Genomic DNA, 21,681 nt, shown 5'->3' with positions numbered 1-21,681 from the left:
TTAAGAAATGAAGGTCAGTCAGTGCGAAAAATTGGGCAAACTTTGAAAGTGTCCCCAAGTGCAGTTGCAAAAACCATCAAGTGCTACAAAGAAACTGGCTCACATGAGGACCGCCCCAGGAAAAGAAGACCAAGAGTCACATCTGCTTCTGAGGATAAGTTTATCCGAGTCACCAGCCTCAGAAATCGCAGGTTAACAGCAGCTCAGATTAGAGACCAGGTCAATGCCACACAGAGTTCTAGCAGCAGACACATCTCTACAACAACTGTTAAGAGGAGACTTTGTGCAGCAGGCCTTCATGGTAAAATAGCTGCTAGGAAACCACTGCTAAAGACAGGAAACAAGCTGAAGAGACTTGTTTGGGCTAAAGAACACAAGGAATGGACATTAGACCAGTGGAAATCTGTGCTTTGGTCTGATGAGTCCAAATTTGAGATCTTTGGTTCCAACCACCTTGTCTTTGTGCGACGCAGAAAAGGTGAACAGATGTACTCTACATGCCTGGTTCCCACCGTGAAGCATGGAGGAGGAGGTGTGATGGTGTGGGGGTGCTTTGCTGGTGACTCTGTTGGGGATTTATTCAAAATTGAAGGCATACTGAACCAGCATGGCTACCACAGCATCTTGCAGCGGCATGCTATTCCATCCGGTTTGCGTTTAGTTGGACCATCATTTATTTTTCAACAGGACAATGACCCCAAACACACCTCCAGGCTGTGTAAGGGCTATTTGACCAAGAAGGTGAGTGATGGGGTGCTACGCCAGATGACCTGGCCTCCACAGTCACCAGACCTGAACCCAATCGAGATGGTTTGGGGTGAGCTGGACCACAGAGTGAAGGCAAAAGGGCCAACAAGTGCTAAGCATCTCTGGGAACTCCTTCAAGTTTGTTGGAAGACCATTTCCGGTGACTACCTCTTGAAGCTCATCAAGAGAATGCCAAGAGTGTGCAAAGCAGTCATCAAAGCAAAAGGTGGCTACTTTGAAGAACCTAGAATATAAGACATATTTTCAGTTGTTTCACACTTTTTTGCTAAGTATATAATTCCACATGTGTTAATTCATAGTTTTGATGCCTTCAGTGTGAATGTACAATTTTCAAAATCATGAAAATACAGAAAAATCTTTAAATGAGAAGGTGTGTCCAAACTTTTGGTCTGTACTGTACGTGCAAGCTGCTGGATGTCTCTTTGGACTTCTCTTCTGTTTATCATCCTCAGTCTAATGGTCAAGTGGAACGTATCAACCAGATCCTTACCAGCTTTCTTCGGCACTTTGTCAATGCTCACCATGACGATTGGGCCTTTCCTGGGCCGATTTCTCCTATAACAACCATGAGAGTGACTCTTCCACCAAATCTCATTTTTTTGTGGTGTACGGTCGACACCCCCAGATTCCGTTTCTCGTCTCCTCTTCAATGGACAATCCTGCCGCAGAGTCTCTCATCAGCGAATTTTCTGCAATTGGGGAAAACAATAGATCTGCCCTTCTTCAGTCCTCCGAGCGGATGAAGAGACATGCTGATAAGAGACTTCTGGATCCGCCTCAATTCCGTCCGGGAGACAAGGTCTGGCTTTCCTCCAAATATGTTCGTCTCAAGATACCATCTTATAAGTTGGGTCCGCGGTTCATTGGTCCGTTCAAGGTTCTGAACCAAATTAATCCCGTGGCTTACAAGCTGAAACTCCCGGCCACCTTACTGATTCCCAACTCCTTCCACGTATCTCTCCTCAAACCAGTTGTCCTTAATTCTTTCTCTGACGATCCAGGTACCACCCCAGCTCCGGTCTCCGCTGAGGACGTCTATGAGGTAGAGAACATTTTGGCCACCAAGAGGGTAAGAGGAAAAACCTTTTTTCTTGTGGATTGGAAGGGGTTTGGCCCAGAGGAGAGGTCTTGGGAGCCCATGGAGAACATTCATGCCCCTAATCTTCTTAAAAAAAATTTCGCGGGCCTAAAGAAGAGGGGGTGTAAAGGGGGGGGGGGTACTGTAGCATCGGCATCTCTGCCTCCTGCCAGGCAGAGGCGCCGTTCCCCTCACCGCCGCGGTCCCGGTCTAGCGTCTTCCTGCTCCCATGCTCCTGCTGCTACTGCGGTGCGCACCGAGCGCAGCTTCCCGGGCACTGTGCTTAGGGTGCGCACGCGCTCCCTCCCTCTTAAAGGGGCCGCACGCGCCATCCTAAAGAGTCCCCGGCCCATGGCCGGAGGACTTCTCCTATATAAGGCACCTCCTCCAAAATGGAGGTGCCTGTGCAAGGTGGTTGTTTCATGTACTAACACTTGATTCAGCCCTCAGGTCCCGCCAGTCTGTCTATCAGTCCAGCCCGCCAGTCTGTCTACAGTCCAGCCCGCCAGTCTGTCTAAGGGTTCTGCCCGCCTGTCTGCCATTTACCAGCCGCGCCTGCCAGCCCACTCACCTGGAGCACCTGCCTGTTACCTGTTGTGTCCACCAGCCTGCCTACCCGGAGCACCTGCCTGTTACCTGTTGTGCACGTCAGCCAGCCTACTAGGAACACCTGCCTGTAACCTGCCGTGCCCGCCAGCCAGCCTACCAGGAACACCTGCCTGTAACCTGCCATGCCCGCCAGCCTGCCTACCAGGAACACCTGCCTATTACCTGCCGTGCCCGCCTGCTTGCCTACCTGGACCACCCGTCAGCCTTCCTGCCGTGCTTTTCCGCTGTACCGGTCAGCTCCTGTCATCTGACCCTTGGGAGTCACCTGCTCTCACACAAGGTCGGTCCCAGAGTGGCACCTGGTCCACCTGCCCGGTCCCTCCCTGGTTCAGGGAGTCGACTAAGCCGCCGTGTGACCTGGGTCGGTCCGAGTAGGCACTTAGTTATGCCTCTCTGGCCCCTCCTTGCACCGAAGCACAGAGGTTCCACCACCCGGACCCGTAACAGGGAAGAGGCATCAGTGTATCGGTTGGAAAGGAATATTATCTTGGCTGCTGAATTCAGGATGGATTGGAGAGGGGAAAGTTTAGAAAGAGGGAGCACGATTAGTAAAGAGTTGCAATAGTGCAGACGAGAATGAATAAGAGCTACAGTAAGAGTTTTTGCCGAGTCAAAGGTAAAAAAAAGTTCTGATTCTAGAGATATTTTTGAGGTGTAGATGACATGAGCGAGCGAGTGATTTGATGTGAGGAGTGAAGGAAAGATCTGAATCGAGTTTGACCCCCCAGACGGCGGGCATGTTGCTGGGGAGTAATGGTGGAGCCACAAACGGGAATGGCAATATCGGGCAAAGGTAGGTTAGTGGAGGGAGGAAATATGAGTAGTTTAGTTTTTGACAGATTCAATTTTAGATAGAGGGAGGACATAGTGTTAGAGACAGTGGAAAGACAATCACTGGTATTTTGTAATAATGCAGGGATGATGTCCGGAGAAGAGGTGTATAATTGGGTGTCATCAGCATAGAGATGGTACTGAAAACCGAATCTGCTGATTGTTTGTCCAATAGGAGCAGTGTATAAGGAGAAAGGAAGGGGGCCTGGGACTGATCACTGAGGAACCCCGACAATAAGGGGAAGTCGAGAGGAAGAGGAGGCAGTAAAAGACACAGTCAAGGAGCGGTCCAAATTTTTCTTGGATAGTTTCTCACTGTATACATTGATCCCCCACAAAATAGCTCTTTATGCTCTAAATTTTCACTTTTCACATGAAAAAACAGTAATTTTTCATCAGATTTACAATTATTTGTTTTGGATATTGAACATTTGCTCATACAAAACAATTATTTTTCGTTTAATGAAACATATGACATGCAAATCAATGGAGTTTCAATGGGGGCAAAATACTCCCCCTCTTTAGCCAACTTAGTTATGAGCTGGTGGGAGGAGTCGTATGTATACAGCGTGGACAATCCATATAGAGACTTTATATGGTGGTGCAGCAGATACATCGATGATATGATCATTATATGGAATTCTGATGTATCTGCTGTACAAAATTTGATTATTTCAATTGCAATCCATTTAACTTAAGGTTTACTTTCCATCAAGAATGAACACACATTGATTTTTTTTTTATTTAAATCTGGTTGGCATTCCCTCTAAAACTATGATCACCTCAACTTTCAGAAAAAGTATATCAGGTAATACAATCCTGCACACAAAGAGTCATCACCCAAAACATAGAACTAGAGGTATACCTGTAGGGGAGATGATCCAGGCAAAACCTAATTGTAGCATGGAAACTGACTAAGAGAAGTAACAAACATCAGAAATAGACTATCCGAGAGAGGTTATAGCAATTTGAGGCTAAATAGAGCCGAAAAAATAGTTGAGGACAAAACCCGGTTCAAAGATCTAATCAATCAGATCAAAAGGATGTCCCCGCTACACTTGTCCTGCAATACAGCAGTCAGTTTCCTCAATTAAAAGGATCGATTATAATAATTTATCCATTTTGAAGTAGGACCCAGATATAGCTAAAATAATCAAAGGTGGGTGTAGTAGTATCCAGAAAAGCACCATCTTTGGTTTGAGCCTCTACCCTAGATTTTTTACAACTACACAAGCTCCTTCCTCTAGTTTTCTACACTTTAAGGGTTTTTTCAAGTGTGGAACAACATCCGGCAAAACATGCAAATACTCCCACAAATGTCAGAATTTTAATGACTCAAGTAACAAAAACACCGATCAGATCAAAACGTTTCTTAATTGCAACACGAGCAGTGTAATATACAAGATGGACGCACAGCCTGCAATCTACAATATGTCGGCAGCTCAAAACGCCGGTTACAGGCTGGAATCAAAGAGCGTATTAATGATATCGAGAACAAAGGTGCAAATAGAAACATATCACAAATCTCCAAACATTTTATACAGGAACATCAAAGTCATCTCGGCACATTAATCATTTATGTAATTGATAAAACACATAAACCTGAGAAAACACCGGGAGCCATCGGAAGGTAAGTATAATGTTTATTTTTTACCATTTTATTATTTTTTTTTAACTATTACTTGGCCGGTTGCATGGATTTATATAGTGTGACAAAGTTGTCAAGCACTTTTCCAAGTGATGCTAAAATCACTTGGAAAGCGCTTGATAACCCGTATGCAGAAATGCATGCAAAAACACTTAACAAACGCTTCTACCTGGCAGGAAAAACGCAAGTAAAATCCGCATGCATTTTTCCTGCCAGGGAGATGCGGAAAAAATCTGCAGCATTTGTGCATAGTGGGCACTTAGCCTAAATTGAAATTATTTAAGCTAATGTACAATAATATGGAGTCACATATTTTACATAAGGGTCTATCATCTCTCCATAGCTAATATGAGATCACATATACTCACAATAGATTAGCAGCAGGTTTATACATCTGTATTTATATTATGATTAGTTCTGTGTATAGCTGCCTCACTTAAAGTGCACCTGTCAGCAGGATTGTGCAAACTAAAGTACATACACTGTCAGGTGGGCGACATTACACTGATTGACATGATACCTTGGTTGATGAAATCCATCCAGTGGTTCTTGTGTAATCTTTACATTCATTTCTGAGATAATGATATGCTCGTGCTCTGGGGCGGTCATTTGGGGAGGGGCTTTATCTTGCTGCTCTACTTGTGTATTCATTTGTCTGCTTTCTGATAGGTTACTGTGCGTTTAGTGACCTGCCCATTTTAAATAATGCATATGCAATTGGGTATTTGAAAGTCTGACATTTATATGCATCAAAATGGCGCCTACGCCCGCGCAATAGTGTCTCTCATTTGCCGATAGATGCTACTGCGCAAGCGCGGCCGGTGGTGCCATATTGCGGGTCATGGACAAAATGGAGCTTGTTGCAGACAGAGTGGGCGTTCCAGAGTGCTCCCAAGAGAGGGAGCATGGGGGTGGCCGTCAGGGGCACGGGTTTTACGTAGGAGAGGTTGCGGTAGTTTGCAGTTGGTTGGAAGTGATACAAGGGGGAATTGGTGGGAGTTGCAAGTTATGGGGGTCCAGGATTGGGAGATATGTCACTAGCAGTGAGGAGAAGCAGAGAGAGGGAGAGCAGGTGGGAGAAGTAGAGTGTCCGGCTTCTTTTGTGTTTTGGTAGGATAGATCTGAGGTTGAGGAGCATGTCTACGGATGAGGTCATGTGGGGAGGTAAGAGGGAAGGAGAGTAAGGATTAGTGGTGCAAAGATAGCAAGGGCAAATGTAAGCATAATGAAGGTTTAAGTGTGAATGAGAAACTAAGCACATTTAATAAATAGTTACTCGTACCTTCTGGTCACTTCTGGTCCCATTTCCGGCATATTTCCGTCAGCTACTTTGGAAACTGCTACTTAGGATAACTGCTCAGAGACCATGCATGGTCAGAGACCAGGCCCTCTAAATTTATACCTTTTAGCTAATAACACATGAAAGAAACCAGGTGTGAATAGAAGGGAGGAGGCACAGGGAGACAGCTAAGAATTATTATTATTATTATTCTATTGTAGTATAGAAAAAAGATGTAAGTAAAATCATGATTAAAAAATATTAAAAACCTTAAAAACAGCATCATTAAGTTACAGTGCCTCCACCCTTACAAAAATGAACCAAAACCAAAACTTTTGTTTAACCCAGATGGTGCCAAGGTCTCTAGATGAAAAATCCACTTACTTTCTACTTGGCCGGTATCCTCTTAATATTGCCCCCTCTCGAACCCTGATGTACCTGATCAATGCCTTTAACTTTTAGTAAACTGGCATCCCCATTATGACACATGCGGAAATGTTTGGATAATGTTTTTAAATTCTCAATGTCTCCTTCCATATTTGATTTTTCTATATCTCTTATATGCTCTCTGATACATGTTCGAAGTGCTCTCGTAGTGAGGTCTATAAAAAAATTTCCGCAGGGAGAGAGAGCATGGTAGATTACCCCTTTAGAACTACATGTGAGATGGTGCCATATATATATCATATATATCATATACCCTAGTGCCATCTGCATTTTGGAATGGTTTAGTTTTAACCATATTGGACAGGCTTTGCACCTTCACAAGGAAAAAAGCCTTTGGTTGCCAACCACGTCTCACTCTTTTTCCTCTGATCCCCCTCATAATGGCTGTGTACTAGTAGGTCTCTGAAGTTCTTGGAACGTCATGCTGTTATTGCAGGGTTTGCAGGTAAGTAATTCTTCAGAACGGGATCAACTTGTAGTACTCGCCAATGTTTTTAATAATTACTACAAATTCAAACCATTGGTTTCTATAGTTAGCAATCAATCGTACCTGGTTTTGTCCATGTCACTATCCTTAACTTTCTGATTTTGGTACAATGGTTAGTTTCTAGAGATTTTCTTAGCTCTTAAATAGCCTTGGTTAATTTTTCTCCGACTAGAACCGCTCGCCTGGAATCTACATCGTAGATCTCTTGATTTTTCCTCAAAGGCTTTCTCTTCAGAACAAATTCTTTTAATCCGTAAAAACTGGCCTACTGGGATTCCCCTAATGGTAGAACTAGGATGAGATGAACTGGCATGAAGTAATGAATTTGTAGCAGTACTCTTTCTGTAATCATCCGTTGACAAATTTCCATCTGATTCAGTGTGGATTTTGATGTCCAGAAACTCCACATCTCGACCTGTTATAAAAGTAAAGTTTTAAATTTAAATACGTTTTTGTTGAGTCTGGACATTACTTCAATCAGGGCGGACAATGACCCTTCCCAAATAAATCACACATCGTCAATAAAACGCATTCAGTGATGTATATTTTCTATGTCCGGTATCAAGTAGTCCGAAAAAATCTCTCGCTCCCATTCCCCTAAAAATAGTTCACGTATGAAGGGGCACATGTGGCCTCCGTAGCTGTTCCTTGCAGTTTTAAATGCACTTTATTATTAAAAATGAAACATTTATGGGTTAAAACTAAATCAAGGAGAATCAAGATTAGTTCTGCCATGTCAGATTCAATGTTACCTCCTCTCAGAAACCAAGTAACTGCAGTTAGCCTGTCAGTATGCCTAATGGAGGTATACAGAGATTCAATATCTGCTGTTACCATAATCATGTTCTCAGTCAGATGCATGTTGTCTAATCTCTGTAAAGCCGCTGAGGTGTCTTTAATATAAGACGGTAAAGTGGTTACCAGAGGTTTTAAAAAATAATCAATGGTTTGCCCAATTACCTCACAGAGGCCTCCAATGCCCGCTACAATGGGTCTTCCAGGGGGATCCATTGGATCCTTATGAATTTTCGGAATTAGATATAGAGTTGGCAATCTGAGATTTAGTTCTTTGATCACATCGGCCATTTTTTTAGGGATCATTCTTTCTTGGTGAGCTCTCTCTAGAATGTTGATCAATTCCATCTGAAAGGCCGACATAGGTTCAGCTGGTAATTTCCTGTAACAGTTGGTATCATTCAACAATTTATATGCCTGTTCTTCATGCACAGTATTAGGCCAGATAACTAAGTTATCACCTTTATCTGTCCCCTTAAATACAACATCTTTCCAATCTTGCATTTCTTTTAATGCTGTTCTGTCTGCATTGCTCAAATTTAAGTAAGTTTTTAGTGTTACGTTGCTCAATTTCTACTGATACAAGTTTGGTGAAAATGTCTACTGCTGGACATAAATTTAGAGCCAAATTTTTTTGGATTTATTGAAAAGTTGTATGGGGAAAGTACTTACCTCTGCTGCAATAGTCGTGTTTTCTTCTTCTAGTGATTCCAAGATCTGTAAAGCCTCAATTTCTTCTTTAGTGGTAAAAATTTCTTCATTGTTGGTTTTATGATGAAGTTTTTTCAATATAAGTTTTCTGGCGAAGAAATGAACATCTTTGATTGCTAGAAATGGGTCTAAGGGTTGAGACGGAAAAAAGGTTAATCATTTTTCTAACACATTTATTTGTGCCTCAGTGAGAATATAGGTCAAGAGATTAATCACCTTAAGTTTATCATTCCTTTGGTTTCTACCTCCTCCATGAGTAGGTGCTCCAAATTTCATTTTATCAAAATATCTTGTTTTCTGACCACGATAACTGGCACCATCCGGTCCATCCTGGTCCCTATTGGATGATGTGCTTTCTGCTGCTGATGACAGCGAATTTGAGGATATACTTCACATCAAGGATGTTTTTCTATTCAATTTCATGAATTGACATCTGTATACTTTATTGGATTCATAATCCGCCTGATCTCTGGCGAATTTTTTCAATTTGCCTTGACTTATATTATGTTCTCATTTTTCCAAGTCCTTCTCAATATCTTTATGGCATTTTTCAAGATTCTCAGTTGACATATCTTTATGCATGACTTTTTCTATTTTTTCAATCTCATTATCCATTTCCGCCAATAGGGCGGTATTTTTGTCCACTTTGATCTTAATGAACAACATGGAACATGTAGTTGCTACTGTGATCCATTTACTAACAAGGGTTTCATCTTCAAAAGTGGGAAAAAGCTGGATTCTCAGACTCCTAGGAATTATTTTTTGATCTAGATAATTCTCAAGTAAAGTTTTGGTCCACCAAAGTTTGGTTTTCTTGAATAATAGATTTTTGTATTGATGTATGGCTTCTTTATTTGAGGTGGAGGTGTCACTAAAACCACATGTACTACCTTTTTTAAAAATGTCTATAGCCTTAGATTGCCAGACCAGATCTGTAGCTTTAAGATCCATTTTGGATTTAATCAAAAATTTTTTACTTGGACACTCTGTAACGACAGAAATAATTCATATATCAAAAAATGCCCAATATCACCAAGAATTTAAATTCAGTGCTGTCACCCTACATGCGGAACAGCATAAAAAAAAACAATTCCTGAACTGTTGGTTTTTGTTTATTCTGCCTCTCAAAAATTGGAATAGAAAGCGATCAAACAATGTCATATGCCCGAAAATGGCACCAATAAAAACGTCAAGTAGTCCTGCAAAAAACAAACCTTTACATGACTTTGTCGGTCGAAATATGGAAAAATTATAGCTATCAAAATATGGCGATGCAAAAACTAGTCTTTGCAAAAATAAGTGTATTTTAGTTTGTGACAGCAGCCAAACATAAAAACCCGATATAAATCTGGTATCACTGTAATCGCACCACCCAAAGAATAAAGTAATCTAATCACTTATACCACATGAGGAACGGCATAAAAAATAAATAAAATCAATTCTTCACCTGCTGCCATTTGTTCATTCTGCTTCCCAAAGATCGAAGTAAGGCTCGGCTCACATTTATCCTGCTTTCCGCACTGAGTTCTTACACCGGGGTTTCTGTGTAAATCTCTGAAATACGTGATTCAGACGGAACCCCCGGCGGAAGACTTCCTGTAATGAGTCAGATGGAGGCACCGTGGATGCAGTCTGGCCTGTGATCCCACGGAGTCTGTCTTTTAATTAGATGTGCATAAAAGTGCCGTTAGCCACAGTTTTGTGAACCTCTGAAAAAAAGGACACGGCTAAACAAAGGCCAGATAGAGTTCAGAGTAACTCTGCTGCCTCTTTATAGTGAATGGATCCCTCTGCATAGGGTTAGGGTTGTGTTAGGGTTGGGGTTAGGATTATGGTTAGGATTAGGGTTGTGTTAAGGTTAGGGTTGGGATTTTTTCAAAAGTAAAAGAAAAAAAATGAGGATATGGCGACTAGTGTTGAGCGCAAGTGCTCGCTACTTGAGTTTGCATCAGGTGCTTGGGTATGCTCTGAGTATCGTGGGTACTGTGGTGACATACTCAAGTCTCCACCCTGCATGTTTCACGGCTGTTATACAGCAAAAAAAAAACACTTGGGGATTGCCGGCCATATGTAATAGTGGGGAAGGGCGTAGCCTTCCCTTGGTACTGAGATAGTTCAAGGAAGTGTCCCTGAGGTCAGACCTCCCTAACTGTGGTAGATCAAGCTAAGGGGGTTAGTTTTAGCGGTCCAGTTAGTAGAGTAGAGGGGGAACTTTGTGCCCTTAGCAAGCCTAGAGAGATATAGAGCTTGTTCCTGGCATAATTCCTTCTGGGCTGTAGTACCTGAAAACAGCCACAAGATGCCACTGTTCTGGGTGCAGATGTCAGGTTGAGTCTGCCAGCAAAGTTATAGACAGTGATGGGTTAAAGTTCTGTGATGACAGCTCACTGAGGGTGGGCATATTAGGAAAGTCTCTGTTTAGTTTCCAGAATCAGGAAGTGATTCTTCAGTAGGAGTTGAGATTGCAAGTTGATCAGACAGCCTGACTATAGTGGCTGCTAGGGTAGACGGGAGCTCCGAACCCTCAGACAGTGAGATCCCAGTGCGCAATTCTCCCCACACAAGAGCACGAGTCCTGTTCGCTCGCCAGAGAAACTCATCAAAGCGTAGTGAGGACACGGGGCACTTCTAGTCTGCAGGAAGCAGAGGAAGCTAAATAGGACTCCAAGCTAAGACGTGGGGGAGAGATATCGGATCCGGTCACTGTCAATACAGAGGAGTCTCTTGGGCCAGGAATTATAGCCACAGAGATGCTCCGCTTAAAGAGGGAACCAGGGCTGAAGCAGTTAACAGCGCCTGTGAGAGAGATGATTGCCTGTCAGGTCTTATCCATTATATCTGACTGTAAATATTGTATATATTCCTCTTCCCCAAGTAAAGTCCAAGTTCTGGTTAAGAACCTCGTGTCCTCTGAAATTATTGCTGCCCTGGTCCCAGAAGAAAATTGCCTGGAGACAGCCGCGATCGGATGGCTTGAAGTAAGTGAAGAGCACTACATACACAGCCACACTTCAGAGGGAGGACACGTATTGTATGTAGGGTGCCATAGCGAGAGGGGGCTACAGCTCGCCCACGACTACCTCGCTGGGGCACCTTACATTTGGCGTAGTCGGCAAGATGCGAGCTCCTCGCATGAAGAAAACGGGGAAGAGCCGACACAGAACACTGAGGAGAAAGTGTTGGAAGGCATGCGGCCCAAGATGGTGGCCCGAAGCATGGATTCCAAGATGGTGACGACGGCGGTAAAGTCTGGGAGAAGAACCGCCCATCGTGGGAGTGGATGGCGCTGGAGAGCGCGAAAAGATGTCCAGCCCCTACGAGTTCCGACCCGAAGAGGGATGGGCCCAGCGGTGAAGATGCGTTCCAGGATGGGACGTTCAGAGAGGAAGAGGGTGTGGCGTAAGGTGAAGCCCGGCCCCGTGAGTATCAGCGCGCACAGAGAGGGGGCGCGGCTGAAGGCGGAGCGGCCAAGAGTGACGAGTGACGCGGCGGTCGCGTCAGAGGTCCGGCCCAGGAAGAGGCGGAGCTGGACGCGCAGGACGCGCGTCACCGGTAAGCGACCGGCGCCATTTTCTGTCCGGCACGTAAGGAGGTACGGCAGCGGACGTCCTGAGAGGATGGCAGCCCCAGAGCCTGACAACGTGCGCGAGACAAGCAGTGAGGAGGAACCCCTGGAGATCACCACCCCAGGGGCCGCGACTGGAAGTCGTTCGCCGGCGGGCGCTGCCCGTGAACCGTTGCCCTTACCCCCAGTGGCTGTCCAGTGGGCCACTAGGCCTGAACCGGAGCTGGGCCTGCTAGTCCACGAGCTTCGCATGTGGTGCTGGAGCCGGATGCCGGAGGAAACGTCCCCCTCGGCTGAGGGAGGAGAACATCCAGGTGGGGCCAGAGCAATAGCTGCAGCGAAGCTTACAGAAGGTGAGCGGTCCATGCCCCAGCGGCCGGTCGCGCCTGCGGTACAAGCCCCAGTAGCTTCTGTGGCAACAGAGGCCCCCAGGCCTTCAGGGGACGGTGCGGAAGGGAAGCCCCCTAAAAGAAAGGCCCCGCGGGAGAATTTCTGGTCGTTGGCCTTGGAGGCCCTACATTCCCCCTCGGCAGAGCAGTACGCCGAGCCCGGGAGTCCTAAGTGGGCTACCCGGGACCCCCCGATGACCACGCGAGAACAGCGGTGATGGACCGATACCTTCCTGAGAGGCTGGCTGGAGGGGTCCAATGCGGCAAGAAGGGAGTCAGTGGAGGAAGCTCAGACCCGGGGGCGGGTCATAGAATTCCGTATCCGTGAGGGGTACGGGTTTCTGGAAGAGGAATGGACCGGGCACGAGGTGTTCGTGTCCCGCGAAGCGGTAAAGCGGGACTATCTGCCTGACCGTTTACACAACCTGCACGTGGGGGACATCGTGCACTTTGTAAAATGTGAGTGCCAAAACGGGTGGTATGCGGCTGCGGTCACCCGCCCATACAAGTGGGAAGACGTCCTAGAGAAGGACCGGCAGGTCTTCCAGAGGAGGGCCAAAAGGGATGCTAAGCAGCGTTGGGCTAGGGAAGCCCCTAAAGGCTTTCTGTCCCCACCTAAGGCCAGTACTCCACCAACAGAGGAGCCGAGGAGGCGGCAGTGGGGAGATATTGTGAGCGACGAGGAGGAGGATGTCGCAAGCGACAAGGAGGCTGATTTCCTTAGTGAGGTGCCAGAGAAGGGGTTGGCACCACAACACCCAGGAGGGGCTGAGGCGGTTGAGCCAGGGACTGCCAGAGGGACTCAGGCTGGTGCCAGTCAGGAGGTCCATCATTTCTCTGTTACCAGCTACGGCCCTACCCAAGTCGGTTGTGGCAGTGCTACATCCTCGGACGAGGACCCCGGGCCTAGCAGATACCCCGATCAGCCATGGAAGTGGAGGAAGCCGCCTTCATCTGCAGCATGGGCCGCCTTCATGAAGGAGCAGAAGGGGGCCCGGAAGAAATGAGGTGGTGAGCTGAAAGGTCCGTTGGTCTTTTACTTTCCCTTTTTAGGACCCATCAGCGGTGGTCCTGTATTCCTTTTGGGACTGTTACCCAATGGGGGCGGAATGCCCCATAACGAGTTAAATTAAAAAATGGAGGACTGTTCCCTTACCTCCCAGGCCAGGAAGGCCTTAGGCAGCACCCAAAAGTTGCGTGCCCAGGAGAGCTGCTCTTTTTGTTTTTACTTTTGTTTTCTTTTTGTTGCGCTTGTTGCGCCTTTTTCTGCTGGAATTTAAAGCGCTGAGGCACACCTTGAGGATGGATATCCTCCAAATCTAAGAGACTTGCGGCCTAGCGGGAAGAACCGGTGACCCCCGCTAGGGCCAAGAAGAAAGAGACTCACAGGGTGTTACCTGTGACTGTGTGCCTCAGAATGTAGCCCCAGGAGGGGATTGGGGGCTATTGAGGTGTTGACCTGACTTAAAACTGTGGACACGTCGTTTCCAGGGTCCTTACCAAGAAGGACCGGTGCCTCTGAAAAAGTTGATAATGGACTGTCCTGAATTGCTGTTCCAGGGCCCTTAACCGAGAAGGGCCGGTCTTCCATCCAAGAAGATGACCTCAGGACCAGTCGTTTACTAAAAATGTTTTAGTAAAATTTAGTTATGTAACATAATTTTATAGCTGTTGATTGATGTTTATTGCTTAGTGTGGTCAGGGACGACCAACATTAAAGTGTCGGGGAATGTAATAGTGGGGAAGGGCGTAGCCTTCCCTTGGTACTGAGATAGTTCAAGGAAGTGTCCCTGAGGTCAGACCTCCCTAACTGTGGTAGATCAAGCTAAGGGGGTTAGTTTTAGCGGTCCAGTTAGTAGAGTAGAGGGGGAACTTTGTGCCCTTAGCAAGCCTAGAGAGATATAGAGCTTGTTCCTGGCATAATTCCTTCTGGGCTGTAGTACCTGAAAACAGCCACAAGATGCCACTGTTCTGGGTGCAGATGTCAGGTTGAGTCTGCCAGCAAAGTTATAGACAGTGATGGGTTAAAGTTCTATGATGACAGCTCACTGAGGGTGGGCATATTAGGAAAGTCTCTGTTTAGTTTCCAGAATCAGGAAGTGATTCTTCAGTACGAGTTGAGATTGCAAGTTGATCAGACAGCCTGACTATAGTGGCTGCTAGGGTAGACGGGAGCTCCGAACCCTCAGACAGTGAGATCCCAGTGCGCAATTCTCCCCACACAAGAGCACGAGTCCTGTTCGCTCGCCAGAGAAACTCATCAAAGCGTAGTGAGGACACGGGGCACTTCTAGTCTGCAGGAAGCAGAGGAAGCTAAATAGGACTCCAAGCTAAGACGTGGGGGAGAGATATCGGATCCGGTCACTGTCAATACAGAGGAGTCTCTTGGGCCAGGAATTATAGCCACAGAGATGCTCCGCTTAAAGAGGGAACCAGGGCTGAAGCAGTTAACAGCGCCTGTGAGAGAGATGATTGCCTGTCGGGCCTTATCCATTATATCCGACTGTAAATATTGTATATATTCCTCTTCCCCAAGTAAAGTCCAAGTTCTGGTTAAGAACCTCGTGTCCTCTGAAATTATTGCTGCCCTGGTCCCAGAAGAAAATTGCCTGGAGACAGCCGCGATCGGATGGCTTGAAGTGAAGAGCACTACATACACAGCCACACTTCAGAGGGAGGACACGTATTGTCTGTAGGGTGCCATAGCGAGAGGGGGCTACAGCTCGCCCACAACTACCTCGCTGGGGCACCTTACACATACACGAGCAATCCCCGCATGTTTTTTTGGGTGTTTAACAACCGTGAAACATGCGGGGCGAGGACTCAAGCATGTCACTCGAGAACCCACAATACTTGGTGCATACCTGAGTACCCAGTGCAAACTCTAGTAGCAAGCACTTGCGCTCAAGACTAATGACAACTTGTTCAATATGATGACCTAGTGCTATCAAAATTCTGTGTCGTACATCTGGGTTCAAAATGTTCACTATATCCCTTGATAAAATCCTTGAGGGGTATAGTTTCCAAAATGGGGTCACTTGTGGGGGCTTTCCGCTGTTTAGGCACATCAAGAGCTCTCCAAACGCGACATGGCGTCAGCTCTCGATTCCAGCCAATTTTGCGTTCATAAAGTCACACAGTGCTCCTTCCTTTCTGAACCTGCCGTGCGTCCAAACAGTGTTTTTTCCCCACATTTGGGGTATTGGCGTACTCAGAAGAAATTGCACAACAGTTTTTGCGGTCCATTTTCTCCTCTTCCCCTTGTGAAAATAAAAAATTTGGGGCTAAAAGATAATTTTTGTGGAAAAAGTTTTGTTTATTTTCACGGCTCTACGTTATAAAATTCTGTGAAGCACCAAGGGGTTCAGGGTGCTTACCATACATCTAGATAAGATCCTTGAGGGGTCTAGTTTCCAAAATTGGGTGGTTGCCACTGTTTAGATACATTAGTGGTTCCCCAAACACGACATTGCATCAGCTAATTATTCAAGCAAATTTTAAATTCAGAAAGTCAAATGGTGCTCCTTCCCTTCCGAACCCTGCCATGCACTCAATCCGTGGTTTTGCCCCACATATGGGGTATCGGCTAACTCAGGAGACATTGCACAACAAATGGTATTGTGCAATTTCTCCTGTTACCTTTACGAAAATGCAAAATTGGGGGATGAAAAACATTTTTGTGGGAAAAATGAGAAAATTTTATTTTTATGGCTCAATGTTATAAACTTCTGCGAAGCACCTGGGGGTTCAAGGTGCTCACCGCACATCTAGATAAGTTCCCTGAGGGGTCTAGTTTCCAAAATGGTGTCACTTATGGGGAGTTTTCACTGTTTAGGCACAGCAGGGGCTCCCAGAACATGACATAGCATCCGCTAATTATTCAAACAAATTTTACATTCAAAAAGTCAAATGGCGCTCCTTCCCTTCCGAACCCTGCCATATGCCCAAACAGTGTTTTTCCCCCACATATGGGGTATCGGTGTGCTCTGGAGAAATCGCACTACAAATTTTGAGGTCTATTTTTTCCTGTTATTCTTGCAAAAATAAAAAAAAATGTTTCTAAAGTAACATTTTTGTGAAAAAAAGTTAAATGTTCATTGTTTTCTTCCGCATTCCAAAACTTCCTGTGAAGCACCTGAAAGGTGTCACTTCTGGGTATTTTCTGTCATAATGGCTCCTCGAAGTCACTTCAAATGTGATGTGGTCCCTAAAAAAAAGTTTTTTTTAAATTATGTAGGAAATATGAGAAATCGCTGGTCATCTTTTAACTCTTTGTAGGGTAGCGCTATTCATCACGCTGGGGGTACTCGCTTCACCGGATCAATTAAAGCACACATGCAACATTTTCTGGTAATATGAAGACCAGCAGTTTATTACACATCATAACATAGTCCATCTCAGTGGCTCGCGGGAATGTTACACATGTATCCTAGAGCCTTTTCAGTGGCAGCTATGCCCGCTTGGCTTCAAATACAGACTTCAGCAAGGTACAGCAACAATATTCACTTAAAGCGCCGATTTACCTTTGATGGGTCTCAACTGCTTCTATCAGCTTGGTTCTGCCACAGCTGTGGCTTTAAGGCTTCCCAGACGTAGTCTGTAGGCCACGTGCCTTCCAAGGCTACTGGTATCCCAGACACAGGGATCCAGCCTCTGCCTTCCAGGCTAATGGAGTCCCAGACACAGGGACCAGGCCTCTTGCCTTCCAAGGCTACTGGTATCCCAGACACAGGGATCCCTCCTCTGCCTTCCAGGCTAATGGTGTCCCAGTTACAGGGACCAGGCTTCTTGCCTCACCAGGCCTCCCTCTCTCTCTACTAATTAAAAAAACCCACCAGGATTTATATATCCTTTTGTACACACAGGACCTGTGATTATGTCACAGTCATTTGATCAGTCACCTGAGGGGGGAGGTAAAATGGTTAGCCAGAACACACCCCCTGGACATTTTAGCAATGCAACAAGCCGCTGAATTACACCTTATAACTTAACAAAAAAAAAAATTTGGGTTCAAAACTTGTGCTGATGTAAAATAGACATGTGGAAATGTTATTTATTAACTATTTTGTGTGACATAAATCTCTGATTTAAGGGCATGAAAATTAAAATTTCGTCAAATTTCAGATTTTTTCACAAAGTAACGCAAGTCACATCGAAGAAATTTTAACACTATCATGAAGTGCAATATGTCACAAAAAAATAATCTCAGAATCAGTGAGATCCGTTGATGCGTTCCAATGTTATTACATCATAAAGTGACAGTGGTCAGAATTGTAAAAATTGGCCTGGTCATTAACGTGCAAATCACCTTAGGGGGTAAAGGAGTTAACACAACAAAAATAAAAATTGAACGAAGCAAGTAATATATATCAAACCAAAGGAAAGTATCTACGTATCAGACAATTGTCTAGTACCAATAGGATGGTGATATATCTATGCTAGGATATGAATGGCAGACCATTTGGGAATAATCAGAAACCCAAAGCAGAAACACCAAACACGAGTTTGGTCAAAAACCTTTATTTCACAAGCAATTGGTTACATGGTGGCACTGCAGAAGCGGGAGACCACACTACATAAAATACAGTGATTGTATAATACACAAACCGTTATATGTACAGTAGGTGATATCCAGAAGACTATTGATCCTATTCTGAACATTATTGGAGAGTTTGGTGAATGGTCAGGACTGTCCATTAATCGGGATAAGTCGGTTATTCTACCATTTGAGGATATCCCTGATTCAAGCATATTAGAACATACACAAATACAAATGGTTGAGAAATTCTAATACCAAGTATAAGTATAACAAAAAGATCTCCGGATTACATTGCACTGAATATACAGTACAGACCAAAAGTTTGGACACACCTTCTCATTTAAAAATTTTTCTGTATTTTCATGACTATGAAAATTGTACATTCACACTGAAGGCATCAAAACTATGAATTAACACATGTGGAATTATATACTTAATAAAAAAAGTGTGAAACAACTTAAAATATGTCTTATATTCTAGGTTCTTCAAAGTAGCCACCTTTTGCTGTGATGACTGCTTTGTACACTCTTGGCATTCTCTTGATGAGCTTCAAGAGGTAGTCACCGGAAATGGCCTTCCAACAATCTTGAAGGAGTTCCCAGAGATGCTTAGCACTTGTTGGCCCTTTTGCCTTCACTCTGCGGTCCAACTCACCCCAAACCATCTCGATTGGGTTCAGGTCTGGTGACTGTGGAGGCCAGGTCATCTGGCGTAGCACCCCATCACTCTCCTTCTTTGTCAAATAGCCCTTACACAGCCTGGAGGTGTGTTTGGGGTCATTGTCCTGTTGAAAAATAAATGATGGTCCAACTAAACGCAAACCGGATGGAATACCATGCTGCTGCAAGATGCTGTGGTAGCCATGCTGGTTCAGTATGCCTTCAATTTGAATAAATCCCCAACAGCAAAGCACCCCCACACCATTACACCTCCTCCTCCATGCTTCACGGTGGGAACCAGGCATGTAGAGTCCATCCGTCCACCTTTTCTGCGTTGCACAAGGACACGGTGGTTGTGAACCAAAGATCTCAAATTTGGACTCATCAGACCAAAGCACAGATTTGCACTGGTCTAATGTCCATTCCTTGTGTTCTTTAGCCCAAACAAGTCTCTTCTGCTTGTTGCCTGTCCTTATCAGTGGTTTCCTAGCAGCTATTTTACCATGAAGGCCTGCTGCACAAAGTCTCCTCTTAACAGTTGTTGAAGAGATGGGTCTGCTGCTAGAACTCTGTGTGGCATTGACCTGGTCTCTAATCTGAGCTGCTGTTGACCTGCGATTTCTGAGGCTGGTGACTCGGATAAACTTATCCTCAGAAGCAGAGGTGACTCGTGGTCTTCCTTTTCTGGGGCGGTCCTCATGTGAGCCAGTTTCTTTGTAGCGCTTGATGGTTTTTGCAACTGCACTTTGGGACACTTTCAAAGTTTTCCCAATTTTTCGCACTGACTGACCTTCATTTCTTAAAGTAATGATGGCCACTCGTTTTTCTTTACTTAGAATTTGTATTATGGCAAGAAAAAAGCAGCTAACAGTCTATTCAGTAGGACTATCAGCTGTGTATCCACCTGACTTCTGCACAACACAACTGATGGTCCCAACCCCATTTATAAGGCAAGAAATCCCACTTATTAAACCTGAAAGGACACACCTGTGAAGTGAAAACCATTTCCAGTGACTACCTCTTGAAGCTCATCAAGAGAATGCCAAGAGTGTGCAAAGCAGTCATCAAAGCAAAAGGTGGCTACTTTGAAGAACCTAGAATATAAGACATATTTTCAGTTGTTTTACACTTTTTTGTTAAGTATATAATTCCACATGTGTTAATTCATAGTTTTGATGCCTTCAGTGTGAATGTACAATTTTCATAGTCATGAAAATACAGAAAAATCTTTAAATGAGAAGGTGTGTCCAAACTTTTGGTCTGTACTGTATATCTTCTTCTGGAAAAGTATAAAAAGAAAATCGATGCGTGGTGGAGATTACCATTATCAGCTGTAGGAAGAGGGAACTTATTAAAAATTATATTGATGCCCCAACTCTTATACATTCTGCATAATGCCCCTATTTGGATCCATAATTCCCATTTTCAAAAAATTCATAGCAAGTTTCATTCTCTTATATGGAAAAAGAAATCGGCTAGGATAAAATGTGAATAACTACAAAGTGACAAGGAATCTGGTGTTTTGGCAATTTTTAATGCACTAATATATAGTGGGGAGAAAAAGTATTTAGTCAGCCACCAATTGTGCAAGTTTTCTCACTTAAAAAGATGAGAGAGGCCTGTAATTGACATCATAGGTCGACCTCAACTATGAGAGACAAAATGAGAAAACAAATCCTGAAAATCACATCGTCTGATTTGGAAAGAATTGTTTTTCAAATTTTGGTGGAAGATAAGTATTTGGTCAATTACAAACAAACAAGATTTCTGGCTCTCACAGACCTGTAACTTCTTTAAGAGGCTCCTCTGTCCTCCGCTCATTACCTGTTGTACTGGCACCTGTTTGACCTTGTTATCAGTATTAAAAACATCTGTCCGCAACCTCAAACAGTCACACTCCAAACTCCACTATGGTGAAGACCAAAGAGCTGTCGAAGGACACCAGAAACAAAATTGTAGCCCTGCACCAGGCTGGGAAGACTGAATCTTCAATAGGCAAGAAGCTTGATGTGAAGAAATCAACTATGGGAGCAATAATTAGAAAATGGAAAACATACAAGACCACTGATAATCTCCCTCGATCTGGGGCTCCACACAAGATTTCACCCCGTTGGGTCAAAATGATCTCAAGAAAGGTGAGCAAAAATCCCAGAACCACACAGGGGGAACCTAGTGAATGACCTTCAGAGAGCTGGGACCAACGTTACACAGGCTACCATCAGTAACACACTACGCCACCAGGGACTCAGATCCTGCAGTGCCAGACGTGTCCTTCTGCGTAAGCTATTACATGTCCGGGCCCATCTGAAGTTTGCTAAAGAGCATTTGGATGATCCAGAAGAGTTTTGGGAGAATGTCATATGGTCAGATAAAACCAAAGTAGAACTGTTTGGTAGAAACACAACTCGGCGTGTTTGGAGGAGAAAGAATGCGGAGTTGCATTCAAAGAACACCATACCTACTGTGAAGCATGGGGGTGGCAACATCATGCTTTGGGGCTGTGTCTCTGCCAAGGGACCAGGATGACTGATCCGTGTATATGAAAGAATGAATGGGGCCATGTATCGTGAGATTTTGAGTGCAAACCTCCTTCCATCAGCAAGGGCATTGAAGATGAAACGTGGCTGGGTCTTTCAGCATGACAATGATCCCAAGCACACCGCCAGGGAAACAAAGGAGTGGCTTCGTAAGAAGCATTTCAAGGTCCTGGAGTGGCCTAGCCAGTCTTCAGATCTAAACCCTATAGAAAACCTTTGGAGGGAGTTGAAAGTCTGTATTGCCCAGCGACAGCCCCAAAACATCACTGTTCTACAGGAGATCTGCATGGAGGAATGGGCCAACATACCAACAACAGTGTGTGCCAACCTTGTGAAGAC

At 44.7% G+C, this 21,681-nt stretch overlaps 1 protein-coding gene across 1 annotated transcript in view; it reads left to right on the top strand.

Annotated features, from left to right (window-relative positions):
• LOC141224344 (uncharacterized) overlaps positions 1-21,681 on the top strand; it is an 859,055-nt gene that overhangs the window by 541,101 nt on the left and 296,273 nt on the right. The gene's annotated exons all lie outside the window — the stretch shown is intronic.

The sequence above is a fragment of the Phyllobates terribilis genome, unplaced genomic scaffold, assembly GCF_046119375.1.
Source record: "Phyllobates terribilis strain yellow unplaced genomic scaffold, ASM4611937v1 Scaffold_391__1_contigs__length_1789467, whole genome shotgun sequence".
NCBI classification, from domain to species: domain Eukaryota; kingdom Metazoa; phylum Chordata; class Amphibia; order Anura; family Dendrobatidae; genus Phyllobates; species Phyllobates terribilis.
Note: the sequence above shows the minus strand (reverse complement) of the source record. Positions and strands in the feature narration are given on the sequence as shown.